The sequence below is a fragment of the Plutella xylostella genome, chromosome 28 (genome assembly GCF_932276165.1).
Source record: "Plutella xylostella chromosome 28, ilPluXylo3.1, whole genome shotgun sequence".
Taxonomy (NCBI): Eukaryota; Metazoa; Arthropoda; class Insecta; order Lepidoptera; family Plutellidae; genus Plutella; species Plutella xylostella.
The window spans coordinates 4,942,503-4,961,972 of NC_064008.1; positions in this window are offsets into that span (position 1 = coordinate 4,942,503).

The following is a 19,470-nucleotide window of genomic DNA, read 5'->3' on the forward strand; positions in this document are numbered from 1 at the left end:
CTGTCGTTGCATCAGGTCTGATCAGGTACAACTAACATCTTTACGTACCATGTTTATTTAATCGAGCTATTTTATTTTGTTTTATCTAGGTTGACTTAATGGTTTCAAAATCGAACCTACAACAATGTAAGTAGGTACCTACCTACGTACCTTTGAAGTTGCAACAAGGCGAAGCCTTAAGGTTTTGGCCGAGACCTGCCCTTAGTGTTGACGAACATACCTAAAGGTGACCTTGTTAATGTTTTTCATATGAAGTACTGAACATTTTACTTATCCTGGTGGCATGACTGATCATTTACTTACCCAGTTAAGACATGTTAGCCGGGTTTCATTTATCAACTATTATAATTGTTATTGTTGTGTTAATCAATCTTTATTAATTGATGTCATCTACCAAGGAATGCTGCCAGAGCTCATAATATTCACACATGATGATACAGAATGATAGTAGCCCACAAAATGGGTGCAAAGGCTTATAAAATAACTTTCCTTCCTAGTAGGACTGCACAGGAACTCGTTAACCGCCGAGTTAGTTAGAATACAAAATTAGACTGTGTGTTACTTGTCAATCTAGAATATGAATATAGTGACCTGCATCATGTTTTGAAAAACTGAATACTTAGTTATCCGCCAGTGTCACAGCCTTCATCTAATATTTTCCAGTAGCTGATGAGGCTGAGATATTTAGTAAAATTATCTTCCCTTCAAGCACCGCTCCTCGTTCCAAGGACTAGATGCCGCGCCAGGTGTTGCAGGCCGTGTCGTCGTACAGGGCCGGCAGAGCAGGTCCACGAGGCTCCAGGGTCGGCTGCTGCATTTCTGAGGTCAGTCCAGAATTACATACCCTAGTCAGCATGTGCTGACCTGAGCCCCAGCGGCCTGGATCGATATTCTACATTTTACAGCTTTTAATATTGTTGCAAAGTATTTCACTGGTTCCATCCATTCGGCTAGTGTATGTTAAAAATATTGCCTTGACAATAACAAGATTTTGATCAATAATTACTTATAAGTATTGCTTTCGAAGAGGCACTGTGTGTATCCATATGTATAAATACCTACCTATATGTATAGGTACATACCTTCCATAACTTTCTGACAAGTCAGGAATAATAAGGAAGTACTTAAGTCTTATGTATACTTATACCTTTCTTTTTAGTATATCTATTACCTAGAAATCTATGCATTATAAATTTATAGATTCAAATATTTATCTACTGATATACTCATCAATAGCTTATGGGTCACAGTTGGTTTTCTCTCCACCATGCGATAATAAACACATCTCACAATGTTTAACTAGGTTTCAGATAGGCTCAGACTACATAATAGACGCATTTTTCCTGAAATAAAAATGACATATTATGTATCTAGCCTATCTGAAACCTAGTCATTTCTGCATGGTGATATTACAACTGAGGCGCGCGGGCGACTCACTCTATTTATATAGGCACCCGCACCTTGCAAATTAAAGGTGGAGAGAAAAATGGACTTTATTTGGCTGTCACTGTGACCCTTATGATGCCGAACACGGAGAAAGTCGAAACGCCATATCTCGCAATGTTTAACTAGGTTTCAGATAGGCTAGATACATAATATGTCATTTTTATTTCAGGAAAAATGGGTCTATTTTGTAATTGTAGTAGTATTATAAAAGTCAGTCTGATATTATTATTATTGTAACACTGTTATGATTCTAAAGGTAGAATTGCACCTTTGCCTCCCTTCCAGGGTAGGCAAAGGTGCAATTCTGCATCCACTTTTAGCCAATATTATGCTAATCCAAATGTAACTATGGGTATATAGTATCGGTATTCTTAACTAAACGCAAAATGTAAACAATTAATTGTATTTATGCAAGTCAATTGCGTTTAAGGCCAATGCTAGTCTTACAACAATATACTTACCAGTTAATGCCAAGTGCGTAGAATTACCTACCTCTAGTATACTTACCTAGTGACGAAATCCTAATTTTAACTCTAGCACTTATAACCCATAAGGATAACGAATTAAGAACGGTACAGAACGAGTTTATGTTTTGATTTCCACTGTACTTAGAGTAGGATATTTTCGTCGACGGAAAATGAGTTATTGTTTACATTTTGCGAAGTACCCTTGACCCTAACACTATTGTAGCTTTGGTAATGGACTTCATCCTTACCATTAATACATAATATATGTGGGGATCATCTCACACACAGCCATCTGACCCCAAGCTAGGCAGAACCTGTGTTATGGGTGTCGGACAGCTGATATATCTACAAAAATATATAGATAGATACATACTAAATATAAATATCAACACCCAAGACCCGAGTTAAAATATCTGTCTTTCAACAAATATTAACAAAGTTATAACATCTATACTAAGAACCCTATTAGCAACCCAGAAATTTATCCTTTTCGTATAGTAACAGAAGAATCAAATGTGCATATTCATATTTATAATATTAATTGTCAAGGATCTCTAAGAAAAGGTTCTTGTAATGTGTTCAATAAGCAATAACAGAAGGCTATACAAAATGTGTATTATGTATTATTATCTATAGGTCTTGATTGTAAGTTGTTGTATGTGATGTGATGTTGTGAGATTAAAATGTTGTGTTCGTTATAAAATGTGTTTTGAAATTGAATCATCATAATCATCATCAGCGCGTATAATCGTCTATTGCTGTTGGCCTCTTCAAAAGGCTTTGGTAAGTATTCCTTAAACAGACTCTACCTACTATTACTACGGGCTACCTGTCTAAGGTCTTCAGTGCAGCATGCAGCTAGTCGGAGGGCGTCCCACGGCCCACGCTATGGCTTGTCTGGAAAAAAAATTAAAGTAAGTATTTACTTACATTACAAAAAATAGGTAAGTACTTAACTACACATAGAATACCCTACAGGTGGATAATAAATAATAGATGAGCTTATCTATGTAGGTACCTTATACATAGGTAGGTATTTACCTTTTTAGGTCATAAAACTCCAAGCTGTAAAGTAATGATAATCAAGGCACCGCTAATCTATACATAAACTAATCGATAACGCATTCCCAGAACCTAACCCCACCGTCCTAAAACGCAGCAAGCGCCACGACAAAGCTCTCGAACCGTTTATAAACCGGACCAATCTTACTGTTTGCTCAACGCGTCTGGACAAACCTGCCTCGTCAATATTAGCTGAGATAGAGTGTAAAAGTGCCGACGGAGGTACTAAGGTATAACAAATAAATATGCATCGTCGTAATGTTAGGCTGCGGGCGCGGTGGGGAGTGATGTTCCGTTGGACGTTCAAATTCAAAGAATATGAAAAAATGCTTAAGTATGCTGACTTCCGTCTCTACTTTCATTTAAAACCACTATAGAATTGAAATAAATGAAGAATTACCTCCTGTGCAATATTTAGGTGAAGAAAAATCATCAAAATCGATTCATCACCCAGTTGTAATTAAGTACATAGGTATACTGAAGTCCTCACTGATAAAGAAAGAATATCAAAATGGCGGCCATTACTTTCAGCCAAGAGCACACAGGTATATTTATGTACCTACTTACGTGGTGTTGTCGGAAGAATTAACTTCGAAAATAAATTTTCGTCTCCCGAGATGCTACTTAGTATTTACCTACAATATAATCGTGTGCCTATTTTTGGCTAACTAAATTACGTAAATTCATACTACTAAACATCTAGCTAGACGTGGTCGTAACAAGTAGGTACCTTTTTTCCTAACTTTAAAATCGCCGTAGCTAAAGTTACCAATATAACAAGACCCTAACCCATCAGTACACACATCGTAATGTCATAAATATAGGTACAACATACCTCCACCTTGTGTTTGTTTTGAAGATAATGCATGTCTTCGAAAACGCCTAACCTGAGCTTTATATTGTTAAAGAAATCTTGTGAGTAAGTACTTGAACCTTATTGTTGATAAGTATGCACTTTCGAACATTTAGTTACCTAAAGTATTTTAAAAGTACTGAATAACATCGCTCTTGTGAATCTGCGTAATTTATCTTCATCATCATCAGCAAACAATCACACAGTTTACATAGGCCTCTCCTAAGGAGCGCCACAACACTGTATCATCAGCCTTCCTCATCCAGCCACTACCGGCTTCTATTTCGAGGTATCTTTGTCTGACACTATACAGAGTGTTACATTTTTTTTAGTAAGGTTTAAGAGAGTGAAGAAGTCGTAAAACCTACTACTAAGGGTGGGTTGCATCAACATCCCGGTTATCGTAATAGTTAAGGTTAAACTTAGCAATGACAGAGTCGTTACAGTTAATATTTTAGTGTAACGTGTTGCACCATCAAATCGTCGGTCATTGTTAATGTTATTAGGGTTGCCATTCGTTTGAGACATAATTATCCCCAAAGTTACTGTGGGAAACGTTTTTATGTAAGGCAATACCAAATTTAGCTGTCGGACTGAAGCCGTCACAGAGTACATTGTAGCCGTCATTCTCTGTCAAAGCACTCAAAGTCAACATGTCATAGGAACTAAGTCTGTTGTTCCTCCAAATATTGACCAAAAGATTATCATCAATGAAACCCGCGACAAAGTAGACTCTAATAAGCCTTTATTAAGAGCGGTGGTAGCTCAGTCAGGTAAGCGCCCGCCCGCTTCTCACGCCAGAGATGCGGGTCCGATCCCGGCGCTGACATGTACCAATGAGTTCTTTTAACATAAGTACAATGTATACCATCGCTCTTACGGTGAGGAAACCTGCATATCTAGATTTAGCACATCTAGATATGTGAACCCACCAACCCGCAGTGTACCAGCGTGGTGGAGAAATGGTCCAAGCTTTGGAAGGCAGTTTAGACCTTGGGGATATGCACAAAGGTTCCATTCGAGAGAGCCAGGTGCAGGTACTTACACCCCCAGAGAATAGAATAGAATAGAAGCCTTTATTATTAATTATCTTATTAATTAATTCTTAACAAGTTGAAATAAAAACTAACGATGTAATCTATTAAAATAATTATTTATTGACATCCTTCGATTATGCTCATCATTCCTGTTAACTGCATAGACAGGTTCCTCTTCATCAGATGATGAATCATCATAAAAAACCTAGCTGGTGGTACAGCACAGGGTCTCTATTTTGTTTACATAATATATTATGCAGCTATGCCGTAGCCACAATAATGGGCTGCACTCTTCTTAGTTCTGTCCTTATTTTCATTGATATATTTCTGTATTTGAGTCATTGGAAAATTTCTGAAAACAAGGTTATTCAATTAAAGAGTTACGTAGGTTACTTTGATATTAGATTGCTGCGCTGGACCGGCAGCCGGCCGGTAGCTGGTAGTGGCTGGATAAGGAAGGCCGAGGGTACAGTGTTGTTTCGCTCCTTGGAAGAGCCCATGGCTAGAAGTGGACGCTTATTTGGTGGTGAAGATGATCATTACACCTACAACATAATAATAGGTGCACTTACTTCGTCGTTGGAGGCAGTAAGAAAGGTTCTAGTTTTAAAGCCAACACACGAGCCACATTTTTGAGACCTGGAACCTGCGAATCTATCAGTTCTCTGAAAGTACACCTTTCTCTTCATATTTCGTAAGTTCCGTACTTACTCCACCTCAATCTCAATTTCTGAGGAACTTGTTTCAAGCACTATTCACGTAGAAGCGACATGATAAGAATTATTGAATATATTAATATTAATATTTGTACGTAATACTGTTACTTTGAGGTTATACAACGGGTTTGACAGCTACCTGACTTTAACTTTAACAGTAACCGGCCAACATGGGGTGGTTATGGTTATCGTTAAAGTTATGACGTCATTTTAACCATAGTTGAATGGTGCAACCAATTTTTCGCTTAACCGATGCTTTGACAGACGATGTGACGTTTGTAATAGTTAAAGTTAAATGGTGCAACGCACCCTAAGTAGTCTCAGTAAACACAACCTTTCGGCTTCCAATATCCACTTTGCAACATCCTGTATAAGTTACACAGATACCTACATGTAGATATCATTGTTCTCTGACTTGCATGATCTTACGTTACGGCTTGGGCAAACTCTTAAACAACGAAATTTAATTCCTATGTTACATTAGACACAAGGCCACTACTTACTACTGTTGCAAACTCAGTAAAGTTTAGTAAGTTAGCTGAACCTTACTGTCCAACACGTAGACATAATAAAGTCCTTTTGTTATTGAGAACAACATACTCACGCGGTAGACAAACAATTCAGTTCGTATCATTAGAGCATCATTTTGTCTGCTGTCTAATAGAATTATGATTCGTCTATATATATATATTAAAATGTAAGTCCGTTATTAGTTAGACCTATGTATATCTTACACAATACCTAAAGTAGGTATATTTTTATTTTAAAAAATACCAAGTAATTAGCATGGTGGGAAATAATCCCAGCTTAAACTCTGGACTTCTGGTCTCATGCACAAAAGCTCTAAGTATTGATTTTAGAGGCCGAACTAACTCTAGGTAGGTATGTTAAATTCTCTATAATATGATAATTTTTAACTTGCTTACGCACTTAATATTAGTAAGTTTATTAGTCATTGTTGTTTGTTTCATCGGCAGATACATCCAAAGGTCGTATACAGAAAGAAAGCAGTGGATACTTATAAGAGCTTATTTTTCCATACTTTGCCGAACCAGCGCTAATCGCCGGAAAAAAATCCATAATAAAGTAAGCGCTTATAAAATATAAGTTTACAGCTTTCTTTCTGTATACTGACAAAGACTACGCTATTATAACAGTGGTAAAAAAATAGCTGGAAAATCGTACTAGGTAGATATAGCCTGGAGCAAATGAAATGGAGGTGGACAAAGTAGCAACTAGCCAAAGAAATTACGTATACCTACGTAGGTACCTATGTGTACCTACCGAGCTTAACAAACAGATATGGTTCCAGACAGGGATGTTCAAATATCACAACAATTCGTGGGTACAGTCAGATAAAAGAAAGATAGACAGTCAGAATAACATACTTACAACCCCATATCAAAATCTGAAAGCAATTATTGAAAGAATAACTCAATATACTTACCGAATTTAACTTTTTTACTAATCGGACATAATATTAATATGTGAAAAGTCTTATTTATACAATAAAATGGTTTAGGGTTCCAACACTTTTTTACTAAATATAATTAATTTATAACATCTCTAAGATCCGGTGAAAGGGTTAAATTTATTCCTCTGCTGATGGCCCTGTAATACGAATCTCTTAGCGATATAGCCGCCTATTGTAGGTACCTCTATTAATCCTAGTCTGCTTTAACTAAGTATATTTTTTGGAATTTAAATTCAATTTATAAGCTAAATTGTCCAAGTATATAAGATGATCCATACCCTGTATATTTGTCGGAGTGTACTCGCGTATATTGTGAGTTGTAAGGGCGATTTCCGTTATCGGGCCACTGCGGTGCGGCCACGAACCAGGATAATAAGAAGTCAATATTAGCACCGGGCGGGCGGATTGTGCACGGTAAGCTATGTGGATACGCCTTTAGGTTTTAGTGATAATACCTAAGTCCTATTTTGAAAAGATGGCTCAGGAGTTTCTTGCCTCCGTTCTTCTCCAAAGACAAAGAACTCTTTTTCGAACGGGGAGAAGAACGAAGGCGTTCATCAGAAAATTTTATATTTATACGATGAGTAAAAGCATATTACTTACCTACCTACTTTTATTTTCATAGTAGTAGTCATCGAATCAAATCAAAATCATTTATTGACACCATGTACAACGGGTAAGTATACAAGAAATGAACAGTAGGTAGGTATTTCATAATTTGGCCAATAGATGTACGAAAAGGGTCTTTCCGAGTGACGTATAAACTGTACTTATTATACACCCAGCGCAACCTATGGGCAGTCATTAAAGTCTTGGACTGAAACGTCCGTAAAAGAACTGTATAAATCCCTATCATTAACCTATAAAGTCCCTATACTTTGTTCAACATGAAATAAGGAATAAGGGTACATCCACACTGCTCCCCCGGCTGCCGTGCGCCGCCTCGGGGCGTCAGATAACGGCGAGTGTACACAGGCCCAATTAGATCCCGCCCGTGGCAAGACAACGCCATGTTTTCACATGCTAATTGTATCTTCCCTGTCACGCTGTAGCGGCTAGAGCTGTAGCTGTGTAGCAGATTTGAGCTGCAATTTCAGCTGTTTTCAGCTTAAAGTGGAAAATTTTGGGAAAGAGGGATTTTTTGTTCTGGCGAGCAATGAAAAAGATTTAGTAGCATAGCACAATTACTTATTCCTAAATTGAAGCACGCTTAACACAGCATCAGAATAATGCCTACGAAAAAAGTAAATATTGTGTTCAATTTGGATGGAACTTTGTCATTGCTCGTAAGTGTATACTATGTGATGACTGATGAGTACTTACTGATGTTTATTTTTATTTCATAACAAGGTGCTGTAGTCTTATCTCAATATGGCAAAAGAAGATATTATTATGGGGCCTCATTTCCCCTTTGAATAACTTTGTCCTGGTGGTGGGTATCTCTTTTGTCCGAATAGAAAAATCCCTTAAGTCTAAGATCTAAGCATACACTATACAATATACATACATACATGCATACATACGCAAGAAGCAACTTTGCTCTATACCTACTATGTAGTGATTATGTGTAGCTTGCCAGCATTTGTGTCGAAACTTACCAAATCGCCTTGAGGCTCGATACCCAAACATCACCACTGTTACCGATTCCCATTGTACTCGGCATCACGCCATCAAGCCCACTAATAATGAAACAGAGCCTTAGATTAACAATATACAAAAGAGATGATGTGTCACAAAGCAAAAACTGTCCGTATTTTGTTTACTGACTAACCGTTTTAAGTTCAACCTAATGAATGAAGTCACAAATCTTCTAATTAATGAATGAATGAATGCACCCCACCAGCCAGGAGGTACCCTGTATCACGGAAATCGCCGCGCCTACTGGGGAGCGCTCAGTTTTTAAGGGAGGAGGAACACACACTCAAGGATAGGCCGAATCAATTCGAAATAAGAGCTCAGTGGTGTTATTTGTCCAGACGTTTTTTTTGCACTGACACTCCATCTTGATCGTATATTGTTAATCTAAGAACAGAACCGACAAACAACGCATGCATACTCTATTTATTGACCTATTGAAGGTAACGCGAGATGCATTGTTCTGAGGATGTACTGGTTACTGAACACAAGCAGAGTGAACATTCTTTGTGGTACCTACTGTAGTGGTGGGAAATAGCAACACAAATGGTTTTTTCTACAGAAAGAGAGAAAGCTACAGAAACTATATTTTTCTTCAATTAGTGATTGACGTAGATATTAACCAAACTGGTCTGGCGCACCCTGAAAAATTAGGGGCTAATCTGATTGGTTAATCTTGAGTTTGGCCACTTTTCTTTTAAGAAGATATAGAATCCCGTTAAGGACTTTTCTAGTAGGAGATCGATTGGTTGCAGTGATTATGCACATAAATATTGTTACTGTATGCTGTTCATCATCATTATTACCTATCTCCTTCCTGTCCAATTGTTATCCAGATCAGGACATCAATATGGTATCATACATGTCTGCCATAATATTATTGTGTAGGCTTGGAGTTGGTTGGCCGTAACACTATTCAAATTCAATTTCACTATAACAACAGGCTCTAGTACCCATGTTATGCACGTTTTATCATCATCTAGTGTGTAGAAGATCATTCTACATCACCATCACCATTACTTGACCAATAACAGCCCTCCATTTCAAGCGTAGAACACGATTCCAAAATGGCGGTCGTAACGGTTATTGTTTGAGCGTCTCGCTCGTAGTAAATGGATGCTAATTGACGCTAACATGAGTGTATAGAGTACACACATTGATATTGTTAAACAATAGAGACACGTGATTGATTTACAAGGGCTGCGGCGGCCATTGAAATTCGGTAACATTAGATTCACTGTTCTTGGAACAACACAACAAGGAATCGTTCTAAAGTTACCGCTTGAAAGTTTATTCAAGACTAGCTGTTCCCGCGAGCTTTGCTTCGCCTTAAAAAGTTTTCCCGTGGGAATTCCGGGATAAAAAGTAGCCTACGTTCTTTCTCAGGGTTTAGACCATATGTATACCAGATTTCATTCAAATACGTTCAGTAGTTTTGGCGAGAAAGAAAGAAAGAAAGAAAGAAAGAAAGAAACATTTATTTGACACACTGAACAATAAAACAGAAACAAAAAGAAAAAAAGAATACTACAAATAATTTATATGAAAAGAAAAAAACAGAAAATAATACAAACAAGCACGGTTGCTGTCCAGAGCGTCAAAAAGGCACCAGCTCAGCGTGTGCTGTGCCCAGGAGGCCACAGCGCTGGTTTTCAGCTGGCCCTAAGAGTTGTGACCTCAGTCACGAACGCGAGGTACGAGGTACGAGAAAGAGTAACAGACAGTAGACATACAGACAAAGACATGCATAAATGCTAATATAACAGACACAGTTATATTAGCATTTATAATATTAGTTAGGATTCAAGACCCTATGTAATTATACAGGGTTTTGGAGAAGTCTTACTAGATAAATCTGTAAGCTGATAGATAACATTGGATAGTTAAATACCTACCTACCGTTTTTTTTTATTAAAGGAATTTATATAGACTAACCCGATTGCTGTAGTAGACCAAGAGCATTCACCTATAAACTGCATATTCTAATTTTTCTGGAAACTAAACGTATAAATGTTTTTTTACAGCAAAGACCTACTTACCAGATCCGCTATTCGTTCAGATTCTTGTTCGTAATCATCTAGTAATGCCATAAAGATATCCGCATTGCCTTTATAAGTGTCGTAAATTTAGCCAGAACAGACGGTAATCGAACTTTAAACAAATGAATAAGCTGTAAAATCGAGTTATATTGGTCACCGGCAAAGACTAGCTACAACGGAGATATGACTTTCGATTGAACTGGAGTGCTATTTGGGAAACGATTTTTAAAAGCCTGAAAGCACTTAGATATAATTTCCTAGCATTTTATTTTAAATAACATAATGTTACTCGCAGGATGGAATCGTAGCACTAAGGGTGACTTGCACGAAACATTTAGATTTAAATAATAGATAAATGGTACGTTATCAGAATGTCAACAAATCAATAACAGAAACTAAGTCATATATATTTCTTTATCCTTTTGTAGGTAGGAGCTAATATGTAGCTATTATAATTTTATTTTCTTAGATTTTCAGGATTTCAGATTCACTAACCGCAGTAGCTACACAGATTCATCCAGCTTGCATATAATACATACTGTACCGTGTACCCTCGCAAGCAATAAAAAAGTTCCACCTTCCATTGCCGTTATAAGTCACTGAAAATATTTCATTTCTCGTGAGTATAATATTATCCCTACGCGCCCCATCTGCGTAACATAATCTATGTTATTTCAGGTCGTAGGTTTGCTTTTATGAAGACGGATGGTTCGTACCTGCGCCGAGTGATCTGAAAACAATCCGATGACGGAGCGCCGACGAAAAACAGTTATCTCGCTAATAAATACAGAACTAGAGTTGGAATGTATGCAAGTGGTAGTGGGATTAGCAACGACCTTAGACAGCTACCGTACCACCACCGACACATTAGCAATTAAGGCCTGGGTCTCCTATTTACGCCGTAGGCCGTGTCCAGCGTCACGCCGTAGGCCGCGTCACGATGCTCACTATAGAAATGTACTGATGCGGTCTCCCTCACACGCCGACGTTGGCGCGTAGATGTAGTGAGCATCGTGACGCAGCCTACGGCGTGACGCTGGACGCGACCTAAGGCGTAAATAGGAGACCCGGGCCTTAGCAATTAAGGATCCATAAGCAGCGTCACTCGCCGGTCAAAAATCTGTCAGAACTATACTATAGTTACGTCAGATTTGACAAGGGAGCGACATTTGTTATGTTCGGTGGCGGTAACCCCACAGGTATCTGGTAGTGGTTGGATGAGGTAGACACAACATTGTTTTGAATATTGGACGACCGAATGGCGTAGTGGTTAGTGACCCTGACTACTGAGCCGATGGTCCCGGGTTCGATTCCCGGCTGGGGCAGATATTTGTTTAAACACAGATATTTGTTCTCGGGTCTTGGATGTGCCCGTCAATGGCAATAGGCCCGCCCCCTATTACATTGGGACTAACATAACACTCTGGCGAAAAGTGGGTGCAGCAATGCACCTCTGCCTACCCCGCAAGGGAGTACATTAGTACAAGGCGTGAGTGCGTGTGTGTGTGTTTTGAATATTTCGTTAATTGCACCAACATTTAAAATACCTAATACAAATGCGTTTCAAGAATATAAAGTTTTATCAAATACTATACTATAAAAATATTACATTATTATGTATTCACGTGGTTTTAGGGTTTCGTTCCCGCTTTCCCGGGAATTCCCGTTCCCGGGAATTCCCGGGAAATTTGTCCTTCCCGAAACCGGGAAAAAAATTACATTCCCGGGAATTCCCGGGTTTGATTTTTTATCGATTTTATGCTATATTATTTGCGTCTTTATCTATCTGTTTCTCCTACCTTAAACCAAAAAAAATATCGGCAGGTTTGTCGTCTACGATCAGAAACTCGGTTTTGTTGTAAATTATTGGAAAATCATACGTGTTATTGTTTTCGCGCAGCTGCATTGCAAAGATAAATGACTCATCTACATCACTTTGTTTCACCTCTTCCTGATTCAATATTTTCATCTTTATTTTATTTAGAAAACCAACATCGTTTTACATTGTATACTTAACATAACATATTACTTATGATAAGGCTAATTATAGGTTTCCCTGGAATACATTAAGATGTAAAGGTGCACATTTTACTTAAAAATTACTTAAAATCTACTGATCAAAGAGCAATATTAAAAAGCAAGCAATAACTTATTTGTAGGTAGGAAATTATAAATATATATAAAAAATAGATATGAATGTAAATATATAATAGAAACTTAACTAAAAATAACGAATATAGTTATATACATATATAAATACTATATACATAAATACTATATACACACATATATATACATATACTAAGAATATATACAAAATTATATAATATCAATAAAAGCATAACATATTAAAAATACATACATTAAGAGACTGATTGATAAAATAAACTGTAAAAGCATGAAGTCAGCGGAAAAACCATGAAAAATAATATCTAAGGTGAACTATACATTTGTACATACAATATTATATAAGTGACTACTTTTAAAAACAAATTAAAAGATAATAACGCCATGACTTCAGCAAAAAAACCAAATACTGTAACTTTAGTAACATAACAAAACGCTAAGACATGCTCGTGAGATTGGTGATGTGATGTTTGAATACTGCTTTGCTATGTATAAATAGGTCAATATCTTTATATTTCTTATTGTAAGTGCGTGCAATGCGGACCAGCGTGGCATTGGCGGCATAGTTAGTAGAGCGGTAGGACGCATGCAGCAGGGGCGTGACGCGAGTGCGGCGACGCGGCGCGCACAGCGACACCCGCGCCAGCAGCCCGGAGCAGTCCACGCGGCCGCGCAGGATGTCATACAGGAGACACATGTCGAGCACGGTGCGTCTGTCCTCTAAGTTCATCAAGCCATATTCACGACAACCACTCTCATAAGAGCCCGGAGAGTTCCGGAAACGATAATTCAGATGGTTGACAAATTTCTTTTGAACACGTTCAATCTGATCTTTGTAACATTGGTAGTCAGGTGACCATACAGGGCTCGCATATTCTAAAATGCTGCGCACGTAAGAGCAATACACCGTTTTAAGGGATGAAATATTTTTGAAATGGGCACAAGCACGTAATGTGAACCCTAAAGAGCGCCTTTATTTATCTGTTGGTCCTCCCACCTACCTAAAACCTAACAATTGATCGGCTTTTACATATGTGACCAAAGAGTATGTAAAAGCTAACACTAGTGTGACACCTGTCATATATTTTTTTGGGGAATTATAAAACGAGCGAACAAAAAAAAACTTTGCGACTGATGATGACATACAGTTTTAATAACTTGAGCGGTATGAATTTGAGTAAGCGAAAAATTAACTAAACTGACGACGAATATTGTTTTATAATAAAATCCAGTACGAGCTTACAAAAAGTGGACTGTGACAAACCCATTTCAGATATAAAAAAAATATCCGAGCGACTTAATTACTAAGTGAGCGACTGGACATACAGAGAGGGCAACTTCAATATTAAGATATATTCGATTTTTCTAAGTGAGGTTATACTTAGCGAACTACTAAAAAGTTCACTTTGAGCAAAGTTTTGTATGCTGCTTTATTAATGATTATTGGTTACTGATATTCTATTTGAGGGCTTATGTTTTTTATTTTGATACGCTTTTTAATGAAAACTACAGATTTTTAAATGCACTGGCAAAAAGGATCGTGCGACTGTCCCGAATTTTTCAATAGATATGTATGCAATCACGTTTTGGGGCTAGCAATTCGGCTCAAACTAACAACACCACCACTGGAAGCAAAAATGATACCCATTGGACAAAAAAGAAAACGAGGCCGGCCCAATAAGTCCAAGCCCGCACTTATTTACCAGTGTCGATGAGTAGTAGGGCTCCTCATACCTATCAATGTTTCTTAGTATTTATAAGAAGTTTTTTTTTTAAGTTGACTGAAGCGTCTTATTTTAATTTTTGTTCATTTTATTGAAATAAATGCATGCATATTACTTTATTTTTATGGAGTACATTGTTTTATTTAATTATCCTTATATTTCAATAATAAAATTTCTCAACTAATAGAATAGTGTTTCTTCAAATAGTTATTTCATATTATTTTTATTTTTTAAATGTGAGCTCATTATACTCTGCTCATTAGTGTATTTTTCAAAGTGGTTATTGTATTCGAAACACTTCATTTAAGATAAAATGCCGCTCAGTATAAAAAATACATTTGCCAAATATTGAAAAAAATGCAGGACGTAACGTTGACACTCAAACAAATATTAGGTCGCTCAAATATTATGAAGCTGCTCATTTTGTATTTTAAGTAACTCAAATTAATGTTTGTAAGTTGCTGTCCTGTTGATTTCTCGTCACTCGCAGTCAGTCGCTCACTTAGTAATTCTATAACCCAAATTAATTAATTTTGACACTTAGAACTGTAATTTACAGTCACTCGTTTTATTGCTACCCTATTTTTTTTATGTCCGCGTTTTATTTTTTATAAAATTACTAACGCCTAGAAAAAACCAAAATAAGAAGTAGGTTGAGCGATAAATCGTTGAATTAATTAATTTTTCTAAAACATTACCTCAAGTGTAATTAATTTTCTATTATAATTATATGTCATAATAATATGGCCGAATGGCGTAGTGGTTAGTGACCCTGACTACTGAGCCGATGGTCCCGGGTTCGATTCCCGGCTGGGGCAGATATTTGTTTAAACACAGATATTTGTTCTCGGGTCTTGGATGTGCCCGTAAAATGGCAATAGGCCCGCCCCCTATTACATTGGGACTAACATAACACTCTAGTGAAAAGTGGGTGCAGCAATGCACCTCTGCCTACCCCGCAAGGGAGTACATTAGTACAAGGCGTGAGTGCGTGTTTTTTTGTGTTTTTTTATGTCATAATAATATTATTTTCAAACTATTAATTATAATAACTTTGTTATTGTTTAATTTACAATTAGGAAAACAAATGTTTTGGCATGTATAACAAATCATTATATGTAATTTTGATTGTTAATTTATCTGACTGTTGCTTTTTTCTACCTACACGAGTGATAAAAGTATATTTGATTTAATTGTAAGAGTTTAATAGACTATTTTATAGACTTTTAATACCCGAAAATAGCAAAACCAAGCATTTAAAATTATTTCCCGTTTCCCGGGAATTCCCGGGAAATCTTCAAAATAATTCCCGTTTCCCGGGAACAGAAAAAGGTCGGGAAAAACGAAACCCTACGTGGTTTTAAAATATCGCTGAAAAATCCTAATACCGCTGAAACAATGTAGGTAGGTACATACCTAAACAGCCAATTACATTTCATATCCAATACGAACTCATAGTCCATACTACGCGATATGGAGTCGAGAGAATAACATAAAAGAATCGATAGCATACAGAAACAAATGAATTATCTATAAAAGCTATAAAGACATTGCTAGTTTTAGCATATAATCTATTAGAGGTGACTTGGCGAGCTTTTGTATAAGTAAAATTATAGCTGAAACATATAAAAAAATGAAAACATCTTTATACGACTGTGGTTGGTCTTTAAATTTATATTTTTCAGTGCAAGAACTTATGTTTAGATGGCTTTAAATTTCACTATTACCTTCATATTTTGATCTGTAAGTAAATAGTTCAAAAGCTTAACAGTTCACCAATTTACACCTAATTTACCGTGTTATGCAATAAATATTCTCAGGTCCCCTCTAAATGTTCTCAAGTTTGCACCCCAAGTTAATACGAACATGTTATTAGGAGGGTAATAAGTCGGCGTTTTCTGCCATATCCAGCAAGATTCTTGATAGCATCTTGCTATTTTTATTTTATTCATAGAGCCATATTGTCTTTATACTTTTGTTTACCCATGTTTAGCGAGGTCGGGCTTGTCGCAGGACTTTTTTCTTATTTTTCACGGAGGAAAAGCAGCGACATGCCTGAAAATTTCGTGACATTACTTAGATAGAACAAGGTGCAATGTTATGTTTTTTTTAACGTTGTTGGGTATTTGGTTTATTTTCAACAACACATTCATCCTAAAAACCACGGACATTACTCATAAAGCTCACATAAACTGTAATTTTCACAATAATTTGAATAAGTCTAGTGGGAACGAAGGTTACTTTTCAAACAAGGTTTTGCTAAATTATGGAAACGTTTCTGATTCTCCCTATTGACTTATTTTGCATTTGTTTTATCTTGTGAACCAATAGTGGCTGCTGTATTGTACCTCTATAGGTACAGTAAAGGATAGAAAGACCTGACCCCTCTCAGAAACATTGTTACTATGAGAGGGGGGTCAGGTTTCTCTGCACTTGACCGTACCACAAGAATACAAAAATGTTTTCGTCCACTTAAACTATCAAAATTGAAATTCATACATATTCCAGTTATAAAGTTCATAAAGGACAGATGATGAAGACAACAATTAAATTGTAGAGTACTAGGGCCCCTACATCGGGCCTCAAATATCAGAATTCTTATTGAAAAGAATGTTCAGCCTACTTCATGAAGTTTTTCAGTACACTGAAGCATCTTCTTAATTGACAAGATTGACGCCAATCTAGTGAGATGACTTGGAATTGTTTTACGCCATTATTTCATTAGCTTCCGTGCTCTAACCCATAATCTGCTTGATAAGGAATTGAGGTTAGGCAGTTTAGCAACAATTCTTGTTGGAATTTATCTAAGAATTTATTAAGATGAGAAAATATGGAATAAACGGTTATCAAAGGTTACTGAGTATATCCTTATTAATATATCTATAAAAGTTCTGTGTGACATTTCATGAATGATAATTGGTAATTGAAAAATATAATTGAATTATGATCGATTGAAAAGTATTTGTATATACTTCTTTAGGATTTGAAACAACAGCCACTCAGGGGACACAGAGATTGTGAATTCCTTCAATTCTCTCCATTATGCACGAGTACCTAGAATTTAGTACATTAACTACATACTTAAATGTATTGATAATCTGGTACTAATGCGTACCTACATATATGTATAAATACATATGTGATATTATGGGATCTTAGTAACGGCGTCTCTCATAAATAAACTTTTACACGTCAAAAGGTAACGACCTTATCAAATACCTGAGCGCCGTAAATTAAGTTTACGACCATATAATGAAGTCCATTTGGATATTATGTGAAGTTACAAGATTTTATGGTCCATACCTTCGATCAAAGTTGGAGAGATTGGTTTATCAACAAAAACTCTGTTCCAAATCTAGGCTGCAGTCGTTAAATATAAAAAATCAAAAATGTAGAAGAACTCGGATTATACATAAATAAATAATATAAACACTCACACCTTGTACTAATGTACTCCCTTGCGGGGTAGGCAGAGGTGCATTGCAGCACCCACTTTTCGCCAGTGTCTATGTTAGTCCCAATGTAATAGGGGGCGGGCCTATTGCCATTTCACGGGCACACCCAAGACCTGAGACCAAATATCTGCCTCAGCCGGGAATCGAACCCGGGACCTTCGGCTCAGTAGTCAGGGTCACTAACTACTACGCCATTAACTCGGCTTATGTAATTGATTTTTTTAAATTTTTACGTTGGTAGCCGCCGCTCCGCCACCTCACTCCGTTTTGTATAGCATCAGCCTCTGGTGGACTTATCCTTAATAGCGTTATCGACAAGAAATACAATAATGATAAGTAGAGTTTATCATACTTATGACGACAGGCTGCCCGACATAGGCTTTTTAAATCTTGCTTTGACGTATGACGTACTATGAATAATGTCATAAAAGAACAACTTCAATTAATTCCTAATCATGAAATAATATAGAGTGACCCCCATGTACCTACCTATGTTATTGTTATTAGTCTCCAAAGTTCTGTAACTACTTTATTAAGAAATGCCTTTCAGACGGTTCAATTGTGTGGAAATCCTACTAATCCACTCACTAGTAGGTACGAGCAATAAACAAGTTTCATTTACAAAACTACAACACCATGCATTGGCCCCCATTTTTTAATCATTTCACTGAAAATTTGAACAAAATATTTACGGTTTTAGTTGGCAATATTCTGTTGCAGACGGTTTAATTCAATTAAACCCGCTGTTTCCGTTTAAGTATTTTGGTGCAATTGTCACTGGAACTTTTTCATTGCTCGTGACCTATGCCGATGCCTATGCCTAATAAGCGTGAAAGTTTGTAAGTATAGATGGATGTTTTTTGTTACTTTCTCATGGTGAAATATGTGGAGCAATTTTTATGAAATTTCATAAGGTAGCACCGTGGATTAACACATAGACAACTTTTTATCCCGGAATCCCGTGGGAAAAACTACCTTTTATTCCTAACTGTTCAAATTGTCACACCAAAAGTCTGTTTCACAATGTCTGGATAATGGCTACCTGTGGGATAAAGGTCATGCTATCACTGTCTAAAACATAACTACTGAGAGTGACAGCATGTATTTTATCCCACAAGTAGCCATTTTCTATGCATTTTGAAACACACCGTAAGTATTACAGAGCTTTATTTCGCCCATGTTAAAAATAATAGACATAGCTTATAGTTTGTATTCCAGACCATGCGGTCAATTCGCGGCGCGGTTATAGCCGTAAACTGTTAACCCGGCGGCGGCTTTGATGTGAACCAATTAAGATTTAGTGGCGTTGTAAAATGTTCCAACAATGGGACAGGTAACAAAACTGTAAGGATCTCTATTGTTGGACCGCAGCGGTTTTTCGAAAAGGCGCAGGAATCATCGGCGTTCCTTTTTTAAATGTTCTCGGCGGTGTATT